This window comes from Cupressus sempervirens, chromosome 6 (assembly GCF_028749045.1).
Source record: "Cupressus sempervirens isolate cs-2001-9-10 chromosome 6, ASM2874904v1, whole genome shotgun sequence".
NCBI lineage: Eukaryota > Viridiplantae > Streptophyta > Pinopsida > Cupressales > Cupressaceae > Cupressus > Cupressus sempervirens.
Window position 1 is genome coordinate 158,081,340 of NC_143123.1, and position 18,914 is coordinate 158,100,253.

The following is an 18,914-nucleotide window of genomic DNA, read 5'->3' on the forward strand; positions in this document are numbered from 1 at the left end:
GTCGAGCACCAATAAGCTTTATTTTTTTTCGAGTTATCTAGTGGATGATGAGTGGAAGAATAGTATGGAAGCTGAGTGAAAACATATTGATGTCAAGTGCCAATATTCATGCTAAATCATATATTTGATGAATCTGAGTTGACTATTTTATTTTCATGAATTTTTTGAAGTGTGTGGAAGATAACTATGATGAGTTGGTGGGACAGAATTCATGGTAAACCATTTTGATGCAAATTCAAAGAGGATTGAACAAGAAGTTTCTAGAAGGGACTAAAATGAAAAGATGGGTAGATTCATTGAATCCTACCTAATCCTTAATTTTCTATTTATAGAGATGGTTGGTTAGAATCAAGGTTGGTTAATGTTCAAGAATGTAAGTTAGACAAGAGGTCTAAAGTATTGTATCATTTAGAGACCAAACAGAAGAGGCTTCTATTGGCAAGTAAAGAAGGAAGGCTTAAGAGTATGAATGATTGAAGAGTGAAAAAGTTAATAGAGCTAAAGTGTGTGAAAGCCAAGTAGAATGGAGGACTAAAAAAAAGATCTATAATCTTCAAGTGAGTTGTAATTTCTTATCAGATCAAGCCTTATTGTTACTTTCTAATCATTGTACTAGTTTAGGGTAAATCTTTTGGATTAAGGTTGACCTAACAATCATTTGTAAATCCTTCAAGTAAATGATCTAAAGTCCTCTAACAAGGCTCACTCCTAATAGGGTGATTGAAATCTTCTAAGTCACATTTAACAGTGTGCATTGTAACCTTTAATAGGGTTGGCCTTTCACAGGGCATCACTTTAGAAGAGTGAGAATGAGTAGCATGTTACTATTGGTTTTTCCCAAATTGGGTTTCCACATAAAATCACTGTGTCAAATGTGTTATTAATTTATTATGTTTCATCTTTATATTTCTACAAATTTGATTTGATAATAACCTACAATGTTTAAGTGATTGTATGATCTAATGCATGCATGCATGAATATGGGTTTACTGAGCTGTGAAAAGTATTATTTATACATCTGTACCTTGGATAACTAATTCACCCCTCCCCTCAGTTATTCTAAAGAATTCCAACATAGTGGAGTTTCATTCTTTCTAGGAAAGAGATTGGTGTCATGGACAAGTAAGAAATGGAATTATATTTTCCAATCAATAGCTATGTGGCAACTGTAGTGAACTATTCAAACATTATGTGGATAAAACAATTACTGAAAGGTATGAAAGAAGAAATTATAGATCCAATAGTTATCTATTGTGATAACACAAGTTCTATTAACATTTCAAAGAACCCATTGATGCGTACTAAGACAAAGCACATTGCTATCAAGTATCACTACTTGAGGGAGCTAGTTCAAGACAAAGAAGTGAAGCTAGAATATGTGCACACCAAAGAAAAAATTGCTGACATATTCACAAAAGCCTTACCTCAAGATGATCATGAATAAATTAGAGGTAAATTAGGGGTGATTCCCCTAAGTAAAGATACTAAAGGAGGCAAGGTACATTGAATCAAATGTGTTAATCAAAATATGTTACACATTGATCAAATACAACTCTACTTTGGAAAATGCCTAAGGTAGATAGTCAAGTACAAAATAATAGATCAGTCATAGGCAGATGATAGAAATCAGCTAGACATGAAAAATTAACATAATTCATATTTATGAAGAGATTGAAGCTAAGAAAGCTAAGTGTCTTTGGAATTTTGTCAAAGAGGGAGAGATAGCTAAAGAATATACAATAGAAGCAATATACTAGAGATGGAGACTTAACCAAATGAACGAGAGATAGACAAAGGAGAGACTATTATCTTAGAGGGAGAAAATATTTTTTGATTGTATGGTAAAAAAGTGAGATACATTTGATACATTGAGATATTGATAATATTGAGATGTAGAGATGTTTCAATCAATGGCAATGAGGGAGATTGTTAGAAACTTACAATTGGAACTATACATGGTAAGAATGTGTATTCATGAATCCTTACTGTAGAAAGCAAATGGATTGATGAAAAACTATACTAGACCCAAGATATCATCAGTAGAATATAATTTCTACAAGAGTCTCGTGTATCCCTACCTAAAACCACTAAAATAGCTCTCAAACCAGCATCTTGGTGATAGTTCTAGAATGGGATATTACTAAAAATGCAAATCTACAATGAAACATGCAAGGTCTATGACTAAAATGCGGATTATATGTGAAATACAACTCCTAGAAATGCTCTTGAAATGATCATGATATGAACTAAATATGAAATAAATGAAGCTAAATGATACAAAATGATGCTAAATGACACAAAATGATGATAACAATGCTATGAAATTGCTACAATGAAAATGCTAAAACAATGAGTCTAAATATGCCTATAGTGTAGATGCATAAAAACTTGGGTCCCTTGTCTCTTAGATTTCCCTCCTATTTATAGGATTTTAGAAGGGGTTGGGGTAAGAACCAAGATTTTCACTTTTGACAAGGGGTGAAAGTGAAACTCAAAATATCTCATAAGAGGCTAGGACGAAAAGTCCAACAGTCTTGGTTTTGAGGATAATATGAGGATTTTTCAAATTCTTTTAAATGGTAAAAGGGAGATTTTCAATCTTGTGAGGATAAATGATTTTATTGATTTAATAAATGATTTATTTTCAACACTTTGTCTTTTCCTTCCTCCCTTTTTAAATTTTATTTTCTGAATTTGAATTTTTTTCTTCCTCTTTTAAAGTTGATTTAGGTCTTGTTGATTTGATAGGTGATTAATGACCAGATGTGATTTTTGATTTAAAAGTTTGTTGTGTTTCTTCTGATTTTCTCTTTAAGTTGGTCCTGATTGATCTGGATTGCATGATTTAAGATTTTTGCCAATTTTTGGGTGTCTACAAATGCCCCTCTTTGAGCTAATATGTGAAGCATATTAGTTCAAAGACTATCTTGATTGTCTGTTCGATGATATTCTATCATTTCATCATTTTCGTGGTCTCTGTCTGTCAATGGCTTGTTGTTTGATCATTGAAAATTTGATGATTTGATTGTGGTATTATTTTGATGTTTTGATTGTAATTTTGATTTGGTGATTGCAATAGTTTTGTTTGGATATCCTAGTTTTGATGCTTGAAAATTTTGGCTGGGGTAGGATGTTTTGACTTTTCAAAAAAAAATTAATGCCCCAATTTGATTTGGTGTTTAAAATTTGGTTGTGGTAGGACATTTTTTATATTTTGAAATTTTTTATGCCTCAGTATACTACCCCCTCAGAAATGAAATTGGAAAAGAGGATGTGCGAAAAAGGGAAGTTCCAATTTTATTTCTAAAAATGTGTACTAAGAACTGTTCATAAGGAATGTGTACACACAAAGTGATGTGTAGAAGCAATCAGGTAATGTTGATAGATTAAAAAAGTGCCCCCCTATGGATACACAGTAGGGAAAATGAACATGCCCATCTCAGGATACAGAGTAGCACAAATAACCGGTTCAAGATAGAACCATTAGCTAAATGTTGAGACTTGATTGATGTAGGATGATCACTTATGATGAATAATTGATGTTGTTGTTCGGTTTTTAATTGTTCAAGATTGGATGAGTGCCCCCATTGAGTAGGGTATTTTAGATCAAACATAGATAGATGATGTATGTAGTGTGACAGAGGGTTGATTTGTGGAGCTTTTGTGTTCATTTTATGGACTTATCATGTAGGCCATCAATGATGAGGACCCTTTGATGTTGATGACCTATTGATGTTGATGATTCAATCTTGTTGATGTTCGGACTGGGGCACTTGTTATATCATGGACTTTTTGTATGCATGTGATGATCTAATTTGATGAGTATGGTGGCAGTGGATGCGGATGTGTATATATATGTGTGAATGATTAACATAGATGGATCATGATTTATAATAGATGGTAGGTTACTTATGATGTAATGAAAGGAGATGTGATAACATGATATGTAATGTAATGCAACAAAATGGATAATGAAATGGAATGAGATGTGATAACATGTAAGGAAATGAAATGAAATGGGTATAGAAATGAAATGATATGAAAATGTGATGAAATTGTCTAACAGTATCGAGTTATTTTATTTTTTTGAGCTCTACAAGGGAGTAACTTGTACTAGACAGATGGGAAGGCATGGGATGTGTCATCGATGATTTAGCAATAGAATCTGGTGGTCAGTGTGCATTGGTGAAGATTTAGGTGGCTGAATATGAAAGCTAAGGGTCAAGTGTATCAGGTACTAGTGTAGTAGGATGCAGAGAGTTGAGACATGGAAGACTAGTATAGAATGAGGCATAGGTAAATGATAGCTATAAGGAGGTGAATAGTATGGAAATGAATCAAGGTGAAGTGAGGAGTAGAACATGATTATTGGAGATAGTGAGAAGTTGTGGGAATTGTGCAAGTGAAAGTATGTTGGGCTCACCAAATTAGTCTCACCAAGAGGTTGATGCTAGCCAGGGAAGGTGGAGGAGGCAAGGCCAGAGAGCGAAATGCACTAGGCAAACTTCCAAGGAGTGGGTGGATCAACCAAAACTTCAAGTGTTACTTTCAGGTCTGAGTGAGACAAGCCAGCCAAGACAAGGGCCAACGCAACTTGAAGAGGTGGGAATGGAGGTAGAAGACATGTCCTTGTTAGCTTTAATAATGTTATTCAAAACTGTAATGCCATAGCCATTGTAGGAGGCAATAGATGATGGGCCAATGATTCATGTGGAGGATAGTCCATTTGAGAAGACAAAGAGTATGTTGGGAGCAGAGGAGGAAGTGGGGGAAATAAAGTCTCTTGAAAAATCTATGGGAGAAAATATGAAGGATGTGGGGGGTGTTAGTGGTGGTGAAGTACTGAGTGGAATGGGATAGTGGATTAGCATCGGGACGCCGAGATGAGGTTCAACAGAAGGCAGAGTGAGCATTGTAAATGTGGGGGAGCCATAGCTAGAGGTGGGAGATAGTGATCAAGCATCGCGAAACATGGAAGGATTACAAAAATTATTGGTGATGGAGAGAGTGCGAGTGGAGAATGCACAATAAGAGGTTTCATTATTGCTAGGATTAATGCAGAAGGCTTAGGAGGATGGAGCACAAACAAAGGCAAAGTGACTACAAGTGATGATAGACATAGAGTGGGCATGAGTGCAATCGCTAGAAATGGAGTTGCATGTGGAACATGCACAAGCAGAGGGAAGCGATGCAGGAATGTGGGTTGAATGATCAAAGTCCCAAAAGTTGCAAGAATTAATGAAGATGGCATATGTAGATTTTGAGAGAACACAGAATGAGCTAGTGTTATTTTACTCACAGTCTAAGTCATTTTAGAAGGCGATTGCGAAGGAAAACTCCTTAGCATTGAAGTTGCAAGAGTGGTTAGCATTAAGTGAGGGGAAGGTGAGGCAACTGCAGTAGCATTTGGGTGAGGCAAAAGTAGACATGGAGCGTTGGTGAATGATGACCGATCAAATGCAACAAGAGCGAGATGCAACCCAATGAACGATCACGACACAGGGGTAAGCAAGTTGGTGGAGAATGTGCTCATGGAAATGCACTAGACAACCAAGGTACACCGAGAAGCCACTTATTGGATGGGACGTTATTATCAGGCCTTTCCACATGAGGATCGATGAGAGATGCAGTTTATAGATAAAGAATTTACAAATCTGTTAAATGCACAATTATGCAGTGGAAGGTTTCCAATTCCTATGGAAGTGGTATGGACATGTAGGGGGTTGACACTAGGAGCTTCTTCATCTGGAGCTAGGCTAGAAGAGACACCGTTAATTAGACGCCCAGTTATGCCACCTCCCACAAGAGGCCAGAATAAATAATCCCCTAGACATTGTTGCAATGTAATGCAGTTAATGCTATTGTAGGTGAATAAAAAGTTGGTGTTTGTTGTTGCGGCAACTGATGTTGATTGTAATGCATTGTCATGTGTATTTTTGGTATTTTTGAAATATATTTGGGTGTTTTTGTAATTTTTCTGAATATTTAAATGTTTTTGGGATGTTTAACAAATATTTGGATGTTTTTGTGTATTTTTTTTGCAATAAATATTGGAACGGTTTAGCTCTCATAAAAATGGGAACAATACCATTCGTAGAGTGAGGATAACCGTGATAGATTAGAAAGAATGTCTATGTGTATATGAAGAACCAGTACAAACAATAATAATGCCAACAAGAGGATGTTTCTCTAGGTGTGTGATGAGATGGGCATTCTCAAGGCCTATGAAAAGGTGTTTGGGGCCCAAAAGAGGACACTTGGATCTCAAGTATGCAAAATAAGGCTTTGAAAAGACATTTTTAACTTGAGAAAGGCATGTTGGGGGCCCAAAAGACATCTAGGGTCCTGAAAAATGGCAAAATAGGGCCTATAAAAAGGCGTTTGGGCCAAACAGGGCATCTAAGTGGCCTAAAAAAGGTGCTTTGGGCCTGAAAAGGCGTTGGAGGGGTCCAAAAAGGATGTTTGGACCTTGAAAAAGGTGCTAGAGAAGCCTAAAAAAGGTGCTTTGGGCCTAAAAAGGTATTGGAGGGGTTCAAAAAGGATGCGTAGGCCTTGAAAAAAGCGCTAGAGGGGCTTAAAAGGCATTGAATGATCCAAAAAGGATGCATGGGCCTTGAAAAAGGTGCTAGAGGGGTAAGCCAAGCCCACATGCTTACACCTTCTTATTTTGTGCCTTCGGTTGAGTGAAGATAAAAGAGTCTAACGGATATCTGGGCTTTCAAGATAGCATTGACATATTTGTTAAAGGAGGCTAGACTAATCGTGGCCACTGCAACTTAAATAAGACTAATTATTTGTGAGGAATTGTTGCTCTTGTCAAGTGGAGGAAAACAGGGGCACCTGTTGCGCTATCCGTGTTGTGCCAGATTTTCCAAAGTCCTAGGAAATGCTTCAGGACATTACCACTCTTCTTCTTAATAGAAACGAGGCATGTTGGGAGTTGATGTCTTGTTGTATAGCCTTATTGAGGAATTGACAAGAACTTTGGGGTGTTGTTTATAGGAATTGCCCCCATTTTGAATGCTTTGGGCTAGTTGTGATTTTTTTTTGCTATTTTTAGACTTTTTTTGAAAAAAAAAATTGACATTTTTGGATTTTTTCACATTTTTGGACAATTTTTGAAATTTTTTGACATTTTTGCATAATTTTTTAATCTTTTTGACATTTTTGGATGATATTTGAATATATTTTTTAACATTTTTGGACAATTTTAGAATTTTTTGACATTTTTGGATTATATTTGAATTTTTTTTTACATTTTTGGACAATTTTTGAATTTTTTTGACATTTTTGGATGATATTTGAATTATTATTTTTAACACTTTTGGACAATTTTTGAATTTTTTGACATTTTTGGATGATATTTGAATTTTTTTGGTAATTTGGAATGAGTTTTGGATTTGTGGGGGTGAAACGGAGGATGTGAGCGAGATTTGGTGGAATACAGGGGGTAACTAGGACCATGTGAGGTACCTAAAAAGGAAATGAAGGAGTTTATGACACCAAATGGGTTGACTGAGGGCTAAAATAAATATTGAAGATCATTGGGCAAGGTGGATGGCAGAGATGTGCATTGACTTTCCTGCAATTCATGTCTATGGTATCTCAATACATAATCAGACTCTCTATGTTGCTGAATTTGTGGTGCTCCCCATTGTTGTTGTCATACTTTCCACTGCTACGTACATTCACTCAAGGAAAAGGGCTTTGATTTGCTTTTGTTATTGTTATTATTATATCCATTATGAGCTTTGTTTCCCTTGCTTTATTGTTGATGCCTATACTGGTTATTTTTTCTGCGATGAACCACATTTGATGCCAAAAGACCTCAGAACTACAACCCATGAGTGTTTTTCAATTGGATATGTGTGAAATGAATTCTAGATTGAATACCAACTTGGCAGATTACTCTAGTCCAGGTTATAAGCTTCTCAACCCCAAATAAACAAATAATTTTCTACCAAATACCTCCAAATAGTTCAATTGTAAATGCTAGACCTTTCTCGTAGTCCTTTCTTTTATTAATTGCAATGGAAAGCCACAAAGAACCAAAATTTGTCTCAGAGACAGAAAATCAACCATTCAACTGTAGCCCCTTTTCAACATTGAAGGCCTTGTGTTGGGTAGGGAAGTCCAAAAGCACTATCTCTCACCCTGTTCCAAACCAAAAGTGGTGTTCTAACCAAATTAATTTTTTATTTTTTATTTTTTGGTGTTGTTGACGTTTTATTTTAAATCTTTTTGGTATTTTTTTATTTTTTTGATGTTTTTTGTATTCTTGATATTTTTCTCAAAGCTTTTAGACATAAAACCGTTTGAGATGGATGTTGTTGATAGGTTCTGCTAATTCTGTACCATCATAATCTGAAAGTCAGTAAGTACCAGTCCCAAAGGATTTTGTGATAAGGTAAGGACCAATCCAATTGGCCTCCCATTTCCCTTTCTTTTCCCTTGCTACTTGGTTCTTGGAGTTTTCTCTGAGCACTAGGTCACCAATTTGAAAGACCCGAGGTTTGACCTTTTTGTTATAATGCCTTGATAATCTATTCTGATACACTTTGAGATGTTCATGGGCTATATGTTGATGTTCCTCTAACAACTCTAGTTGTTCTAGATAGGCCACTCTGTAATCCTCATGTGATAGGATGTCTTGAAGAGTAACTCTCAAGGATGGGATCTCAACCTTTAAAGGGAGAATAGCTTCACAACCATAAACCAAAGAGAAGGGTGTCATGCCAGTAGGCATCCTAACACTTGTCTTGTAGGCCCAAAGGGTGGGGTTTAACTATAAATTCCAATCCCTACCAATATCATTGACTGTTCTCTTGAGGATGTTGATGATAGTTTTGTTGGTAGCTTCTGCTTGGCCATTGCCTTGGGGATAGTAAACTGATGAAGAATGGTATATAATATGAAATTTTTCACATAATTCATCAATTATTTGGTTTTTAAAATACAAGGCATTATCTATGAGAATTGCATGATGTACACCAAACTAAAAAATAATATGGTTGAGAATAAAAGAGGAGATCTACTTTCCCATAGAGTCAGCAAGTGGCATCGCTTTGACCCACTTGGTGAAGTATTCGATGGTGGTGATAATCCACTTATGCCCACTAGAGGAGGGTAGAAGGATGGCTCTAATCAAATCAAAACCCACCTGATAAAAAGGCCATGGCGTGGCCAAATAATTTAGCTCTTGGGTTGGTGCATGAATTAGGTTACCATGGATTTGGCTTTTTTTACAGGTTTTGACAAAATCAATAGAATCATTTTCCATGGTTGGCCAAAAATAGCCCATTCTAAGAATCTTCTTGGCTAATGTGAACCCACTAGAGTGTGACCTGCAAATCCCTACATGGACTTCTTGCAGAGCAAGTCTAGAGTCATCCTTTTTGAGACACCTAAATAAAGTACCGTCAAGACCTTTCCTATACAGCGTATCAGCCACCAATGCGTAACAGGAGGCTTGGAAATTGAAATTTTATTTTTGGTTATGTTAGAGGTTAGATGGGATGGTTTTATCATAGAGGTAAGTGATAATGGGATCCTACCAAAGGGAATTAGGGGTGTTTAGATGGAAAATGATAAGGGAATTGGGTTGAGTAAATGTGGGTTGAACCGCCTCTTCCACTAGGAACACATATCGCTCCTATTGTTCTGGGAGCTGAAGTAAGTAGGCCAAGGTGGCCATAGCATCTGCTACTTTGTTTCTTTCTTTGGGAATTTGTTCGAAAGTAATGTGAACAAAACATGCCTTAAGTGCATCGACTATATGTTTATAAGGAAATAATTTTTCATCTTTTGTCTGATAAGTATCTCTAACTTGATTGATGACTAATTGGGAGTCTTCATAAACTTCTAGGGCCATCAATTTCCATTCCAAAGCTAGCTTGAGACCGAAGACCAAAGCTTCATATTCGGCCATGTTGTTGGTGCAAAGGAAGAGTAGTTTGTAAAATTTGGGGATGGTAACACCACGTGGTGTAATGAACAAAATATCGGTGCTCGATCCATGGTGTGTGTAGGAACCATCAAAATAAAATTTCCATGTTACTGGCTTTGCTTGAAGGATGTGCATATAAGGGAAGTCAACTAAGATAGGATTGGAACTTTCTATAGGCGCATCTGCCAATTGATTGGCAATGGCCTATCCTTTTATTGCCTTCCTATCCACATACTCAATGTCAAACTTGCTTAGGATCATTACCCATTTAGCCAGTCTACCCTTTAATGTTGTCTTGTTGAGAAGGTATTTGAGAGGATCAATCTTGGAGATGAGCTTGAATTTGTGCATCAAGAGATAATGACATAGTTTTTGGGAAGCAAAAACTATGGCCAGGCAAGCCTTTTCAATGAAGGAATAATTAAGCTCATAGTTGACTAAGGTACAATTGATGTAGTAGATGGCTTGTCTTTTCCTTGGTCATTTTCTTGCACCAGGAGGGCCCCAATTGACTTATCCATTACAAAGATATGCAATAGTAATGGTTTGTGTGATACTGGAGGTACCCATACAGGTAGATTCATCAAATAGGTTTTAAGTGTTTCAAAGGCCTTCTAACATTGGTCATCCCATTTAAAATTTATGTCTTTATGTAGCAAGTTTGTGAAGGGTATACACTTCTCCACAACTAAGAAATGAAATGGCAAACTAGTTGAAGCCTACCTTGAAGGGATCGTAGTTGATTCAAGTTCTTTGGAGGTTGCATACTAACTATGGCTTGTACCTTCTCAAGGTCAACTTCTATCCCTTTAGTTGAGATAATATATCCTAAAAGCTTGCCTGATTTGACACCAAAAGTGCATTTCTTGGGATTGAGCCTGACCTTAAATGCTTCTAGGTGCATGAATATTTTGGCCAATATGGGAAGATGCTCTTCCCTACTATGGGATTTAGCAAGAATGTCATCCACATAATCTTCCATGAAGATATGCATCATATCATAAAAGATAGTGGTCATGGCCCATTGATAGGTGGCCCCAGTGTTCTTTAACCCAAAAGGCATTACATTCCAACAAAATGTGCCCCATGCACAAGTAAAATTTTTTAAGATGGTGGAGGATTAGGGCATGTCCGCATAGGACCATGGGAAGTTTATTTGTCTTTCTTCAAAGAATTCAATGAGTGCCTTCCTTTCTTCTAGACTCAAGGATTGTGCCAAATAAATGACCTTTGGTTCTTGTTCTATGCTGATGTTGACCAATTCCATAGGCTCAATCAAAATAGAAGATTACTCCTTGGAATGTTCAAGTAAGGTATCAATTACCCCATCTGCGGGTGTCACACTTGGGTTTTCATCTAGGGATACATCACTTTTATTTGTTTCCATTTTTTTATCAACATTAGCCACAACTTGGTGGTGGTCAATAAGGTTGTGGGATGCTTTCCTTGCTCTAGTGTGACTAAGGTGATTGATACCTCAGCTGATTATATTCTCTTCTTCCATTCTTCATTGACGAGATGGTTCAACTATGTTAAGGTAGATGAAAACTTCATGGTCGGTGTCAAAATGAGGGAGGTGATGAGGTTTGGTTGTATCCTAGTTAATTAGCTCAGGATGGAATAGGGAAAGCAATTTGTAGTATGGGAAGGGTTCGATGGGGTTTAAAGACATAACTTCAATAGATGGCTCATACGATGTATCCATTAGATCTATGACATGGACTTCTTCTAGAGTGTTGGGGAAAGTACAGCTTGTGAGAGGCTTGTAGTAATCATCTTTGACTTCTACTAGAAAGAAGTCAGGGAATAAAGTTTGAAAGTGAAACCCTTCAATGTATTCATCATTTTCTAAGCCACACTAATGTATTTTGTTTCTTGTTCAAGTGGATCTTGAACTATGAGTTGTTCTTTGCATAGCCAAACTATTAGGGGTGGGTATGTGGAAAACATCACATTCTTTTTCATGGAGAGATTCCTTAGATAGTGACTCAAATTCCCACTTAGTGGAATCGTCACCATCTTCATTATTCGAGGTATTTATGGGTGGTTCTTCTACAGAATGTGAACTTGAGAGGGCCAAATTCTTATTTATGTCATCATTTGTTACCAGGGTATAATTGTCCTTTGGTTTGGGTATCCACATCAAGATAGAAGAGGTTTGCGCCTTGTCTTGTCCATCATAACCTACCCCTATTTTAGATTTATTGGACCTGAACTATGCCATCAAAGGCTCGATGATTCCTTTCCCTTTCCCTAAGGGACCATCCCTTATGTATCCTATCTTTTTCATTAGATCAAATCCTTTCCCGTGTAGGTGGGAGGAGATGTCAATGTTCTGTTGACTGATGTCTTCCACTAGGTTTGGAGGTCTGCCACTTACTTTGACAAAATGTGCATGATATGGTTTGGTGTAAGTCAGTTTTCCATGAGACCTCATAGAAAGTGGGGGATCAAATAGGGAGATTAAGTACTCACCTACCCCTTTACGGTGCAACTTACATTTTCTCTCAAATTCCTTCATCAGTTTATCCATTTCTTCATAGTGTAGTTGTTTAGGATCTTTTGATGATGATGGCAGTGAAGGAGTGGAAGGACCCAAACAAGCCACTTTCTCTTTACCCTTAGTTGATGTTAATAAGTGGTTGCTCATTTGGTTAGTTGAGTGTGAAGTGCCCGTAATTGTGGACTGACTACTGGCATCTATCGGTGCATCAGTTTCTTCTTTGTTATGAGGGACAAGTGAGTTACAATACTAAGAAAAGTGTTGATCTCCATGTATGGCTATCTCTTGACCCATGTATGGAAATTTAAGGCACTAGTGGTAGGTGGAGGGAACAACTTTCATGTCATGTATCCATGGTCTTCCCAGTAGGATGTTATAGGTTAATTGCAAGTCTATGACCTGATAGACAGTTTCTTTCATGACCAGCCCTACTCTGATTGGTAATATGACGATACCTTTAGAGGACCTTTCTTCATCGTCATAGGCCTTGACGGTAATCTTTTTTCTTGGCTCAACAACATCCTCTACATACCTAAGGGCTTTCAATAAACTAAGTGTGTAGATATTTAGACTAGCCCCACCATCAACCAATGCCCTCTTAATTTGGTTCTTATGGATGAATACTTCTATGTGCAAAGGAGAATTTTGTGGCTGTATGATAGACATGTCATCTTGAGTTGAGAAAGACTTGCAATGGGGAGCAACTAAATTGCTGACCATGTTCTGGAATCTACTCACATCTAGGTCATTTGGCACTAAGGCTTTGGTGAGTATCTCTTTATGCTCTGGGGAGATTTGCAATAGTTTAAAAATAGAGATGTGGGCTAGAGTCTTGAGTAATAGGTTAACCAAGTTATACTTGGGCATGGAGGAATTTGGAACTACTTGGTCAAGATTTTTCATTGGTCCTGGTAGGATAATTTTGGAGGTTTGACCTCAGGTGATGGCATTTGAGGACTTTTTTTTTTTAATCTTTAATTATGATGACATTTATAGTGTCATAGAATCTAGAAATCATGCCAATGGTATTACCATAGTGGTGAACATAATTAACCTTGGTTTGTGAAAGTGTATTTTGATTGGTCTTGGAAGACTCCCCCTTTTCATGACTCATGAAGGGGTTCTTAAAGGTTGTATGATCTTCATTATTACTAAGATTGTTTACTTCAATGGTTCCATCATTTATTAATTTTTAGATGACCCCCTTAAGGGTGAGGCAATTGTTTGTTAGGTGCCCCTAGTTGCGATGATAGGCACAAGTGTATTTCTTGTTACACCATTTTGGCTTGACTTGGGGTTCATATGGTTTAGCCTTGGGTAACACAATGAGGTCATTGGCCAAGAGTATCAGTAAAGCACTCTCATAGGACACCCCTATGGGTGTATACTCCTTAGGTATATTGGAAGACTGATATCTTCATGGTGGAGGAGCTTGATTTTAAGCAACTTATTGGTTAGATGTAGAGGGATTCCTTGTGTTATGTTGGTAAAATAGGCAAGCATTATTTTGTTGAGGTGTAATACTAGGACCTGGTTGATTTAAAGGGGGTTGAGTTTGAGTTTTGACATGATTGGCTTCAACTACCCTATCATTTGTGATGTTCTTATTATTGTTTCTCCACCACGATTTTTGTTTGTCAGTGGACCAATCAGAGGAATTGTGCATCCGTGTGGAATTGTTGGAGAAACCTTTACCATCTTTAGATAATTTAATTAAGTCATTGTTTACCAAGGTTTCTTCCACTTTAGCCGCATTTTCTAAGGTGGTTTTAAAATCTTTAGGCCCTTGTTGTTGGAGCCAATAATTCATCAATTTTGAGAGACTATTGATGAAGATATCTATCTTCTCCTTATCTGATATGTCTCTATGATATTTAGCAAACATGTGCCTCCACCGTTGTAGGAAGGTCTTGAATGATTCACCTAGGAATTGTTTTGTGTTACATAGATCAATCATTGTAACCTTTCTTTTAATGTTTTAAGAATATTGGGTGATAAAAATGGAGGCCAATTGATCGAAGGTTTTAATATTGGAGGGTAGTTTGGAGAACCACTCTATGGCTTGTCCCCTGAGGCTCCTCAGACATAGACCCATTAGGTATGTTGTGTCATGGACAAACTCCATGCTCAGCGTATAGAATTGCCTCAAGTGATCTTGTTGATCCGATGTGCCAAAATATTTATCATACTTTGGTATTTGCACATTTGGAGGAAAAGGTGTGAAGGTAATGTTTTTATCAAATGGTAGGGGACACACCTTTTCAAGGCTAAACTTCGCGGGTTTTATTTTTCATCTTTTCATCTTTTCCATTTCTAATTGTAAGTCTTGCAATTTTTGTGTGACTAATCTAAAGGTGACTCTTCTTCATCATGTTTTAGATTGGTCACATTAAAATCAGATGGCAATTTTGCGCCTTGTTGTGCTAATACAAGTATGTATCATTCTTTTTGTTTTTCTAGAATCTTGTCCATGATGTCGACAAGTTCAAGATTTTGCTGAAAATCTTCAATTTTAGATTCAATGCTTCTATCATCCCATGTGTGAAATGAGCCCATTGTGGCTAGGGATTCTGAATTTTGATCAAATAAGGGTGACTCAGGAGTAACTTTGTTCTATGCACAATCTGTTGCTATAGTAGATTTTGGGAGGTTTAGAGGGTTTATGCATTTAATGGTTCTACTTGCTATCCTTGCACTCACTCATATGGCTGACCATTTTGGTTTTGTTGGTACACTTGTTTGTGTGGTGGCATGAAAGGTGAGTTGGATTCTTTTAGTTTTTAGGCATTTTTCAAGAAGTGAAAGTTTTGTTGACCATGAGTCGTTCATGGCAACAAGCTAATTTGGACAAGGTGTTTGCCAATGTTAATAGGATAAGGTCCACTTTTACGAAGTTAGGTATGGATGTGTGTTTTCAAACGTTCTTGGCTTGATGTGCAAAGTGAGGTAATGGTAACTGTTGGGTTGATGATGATGTAGCTTTGCTTGTTTCAAAAGATTTTTTTGGTCAGACAAAAATTTTCAAACTGTGTAAAATACCAGCACGAAAAATGGTATCCAAATTTATAGTTTGTTTACAAGTATCATGTTTGCAAATAGCCTCTATTTCATGTTTTTGCTCAGATGCATCACAGGAATGTTCAGATACACTATTTTAGTAATCAAATGCATTGTTTTGTTGCTCATATGCTCTATTTCAATGCTTAGATGTGTTATTTTAACTTTCATATGCGTCATATTTCTAAATCATATGTGTTGTTTTAAGTATCAAATACACTGTTTCATAGGTAAATGCATCATAACAATAGTCATAAGCATTATAGGAATGTTCAAAAGCACTATTTTATGCAGTGTATGGGCTATTTCAAGGATTGTTCAGCAATGTCTTCATTTTAAACTTTGTTTCTCAATACTGGTTTGAGGTTTGTCTTTCTAGAAGGTTTATGATTTGCATTGGTGTTCATTATTAAGTTTTAAAGTACTCAAGCACAATAGTTGTGAGATCAAAACAAAATGAAAAATCACATGCAACTAGAAAAAAAAAAAATGGCTTCCTAGCGAGGTTATCTAAGGTCGGTGACTAGTAAGTCTTAGTGTTCCAACTGTGTTCGAATTTATCTCTCTTGTAATAGAGAGCTTACCACCAATGTCAGGGAGGTTTGGCGCAATCACTTGTGGAACTTCTAGAGGAAGGCTATTCACTGAACATAGGTGGCTTGAATTCGATTAGAAATACAAGATTGGGGACAATCCCTCTCACTAGCCCTGCTAAGGAAACTCGGGCGGTAGCCCTTCTATGGCTAGATTATACTACCTAGTGAAAAACAAGAAATGGAAGCCACAAACAAGTCTGGGAATTCGATCACTTGAGAGAGTGAGAGCATATCCCTATTTTTTTGGCTCCCCAAACACGACAAACACAAATATTTGATTTTCTAGCCTTTATACTATTGAAGACAAGGGGGCTCCTAATTAGACCATGTGTGGGTTCTTTTCCTCATTCAACTATGACCTGATCTTTATAGAAGGTCAAGAATTTTGATCAACTCAAAGGAGTTGAGAGCATAGGCCTACTTCTTTATCAGATCAGCAAGATTGAACATTCTTATTAAGCTATGTTTGAAAAATTGGAAATGCCACACTTTTAATTGACAAGAGCCGAGGTCCACCTACCTGATTCGAAGCTAGCAAAGGCTAGGCGCATTTATGAAGGTATTTATTCCTATTGCATGCTATCTGCAATTTGAAAGCTTATTTGTTGATGTAGAAGGGCCTTGTAAACAAATGATATTCAAATCTAGGAGTTAGATTTAGGGAACTGCAACTTTTATCAAATGCACTACATAAATGCTCATATGCATCATAGGAAACCTTATATGCGCTATCTTATCATGAAAATGTGTTATTCTATCATGCAAATGCACTATTTTATAGTGCAAATGTGCTATCTTGTCATGCAAATGCATTATTTTATCATGCAAATGCACTATTCTACCGTGCAAATGCGTTATTTTATCATCCAAATGTGCTACTTCATCATGCAAATGTGTTATTTTATCATGCAAATGCACTATAAGATGCTTCATATGCTCTATAGAAATGATTAAATGCATCCTAGAACTCTTTAAAAGCGCTATAAGAATATGTAGATGCATTATAGAATAATGCAAATGTGTTATAGAATACTGTATAAGAGCTACAATAAGATTAAATGCATTAAAACGGATTCATAAGCTTTAAAATATCTCTTGAAAGTGCAAAAGCATCAAAAGACTCAGATTCAGCCCTTCTATGCTCAGGAAAGACTTTAGAATGTTGTTCTTGCTGAGATGAGGTCTCCCGAACGCAACAAAACCTGTATTTGATCGAATTTGCACAAGAGAATAGCCAAAAAAAACACATATCTATACTAGAAATGAAAGATTGGACTGAAAATCTTGAAAATAGAGAGGCTTTTAGTTTAGCCCCATGGTGGGTGCCATTTTGTACATGGTAAGAATGCATATTCATGAAACCTTACTTTAGAAAGGAAATGGACTGATGACAAACTATACTAGACCCAAGATATCATCAACAGAATGTAATCTCTACAAGAGTCTCATGTCTCCCTAACTACAACTGCTAAAAGAGCTCTCAAACCAACATCTTAGTGACAATTCTAGAATGGGATATTGCTAAAAATGCAAATCTACAATGAAACATGCAAGGTCTATGACTAAAATGCAGATTATATGTGAAATACAACTCCTAGAAATGCTCTTGAAATGATCATGCTATGAACTAAATGTGCAATAAATGAAGCTAAATGATACAAAATGATACTAAATGACACAAAATGATGCTAACAATGCTATGAAATTGCTACAATGAAAATGCTAAAAAAATGAGTCTAAATATGCCTATAGTGTAGATGCATAAAAACATGGGTCCCTTGTCTCTTAGATTTCCCTCCTATTTATAGGATTTCAAAAGGGATTGAGGTAAGAAATAGGATTTTCACTTTTGACTAGGGGTGAAAGTGAAACTCAAAATATCTCATAAGAGGCCAGGAAGAAGAGTCCAATAGACTTGGTTTTGAGGATAGTATGAGGATTTTTCAAATTATTTTAAATGGTAAAAGGGAGATTTTCAATCTTGTGAGGATAAAATGATTTTATTCATTTAATAAATGATTTATTTTCAACACTTTGTCTTTTCCTTCCTCCCTTTTTGAATTTTATTTTGTGAATTTGAATTGTTTTCTTCCTCTTTTAAAGTTGATTTAGGTCTTGTTGATTTGATAGGTGATCAATGACCTGATGTAATTTTTTATTTAAAAATATGTTGTGTTTCTTCTTATTTTCTCTTTAATTTGGTCCTGATTGATTGGGATTGCATGATTTAAGATTTTTGCCAATTTTTGGGTGTCTACAAGAACAATTTTTGTTTTGGCATTGATGTCAAATCTATTGATAAGAGATATTGCTACCTATTTTAAGGAATGTCTAGTTATGTTAATGTCAACCAAGCCACAGTAAGTGCTAAACAAATCTAGTATTGACCAAGCATTAGTATCAACCGAAAAAGATAGTTGATCCCAAAACAGAAATATTTACAGTGATCGAGTGTTAAGCGATGACTAAGTGTCAGAACTTGGTGATTTTTGAGTAACACTATTGAAGATGAATTTGATAAAATCGTGATTCCTAGCAACTCAGTTGATTTCTTAGGATATTCAAACCATGTTGAAGATAAGATTGATGAGTTGGATCATTAAATTCAAGGCAGGGATTAGGTAAAGACCTAATAGATAGATTCTAGAGAAGTTTCTAGAGGAACATCAAGAAGATGGATAGATAAAATGAATTTTGTTGAACTTGATCATAAACCCTAAGATCTACAGTAATCATGGAAAATAGTAAAGAAAGAACGCCTATTTAAAAGGGTACATAGCCAAACCAAAGAGTGTGGTGTGTATGAGAGAAA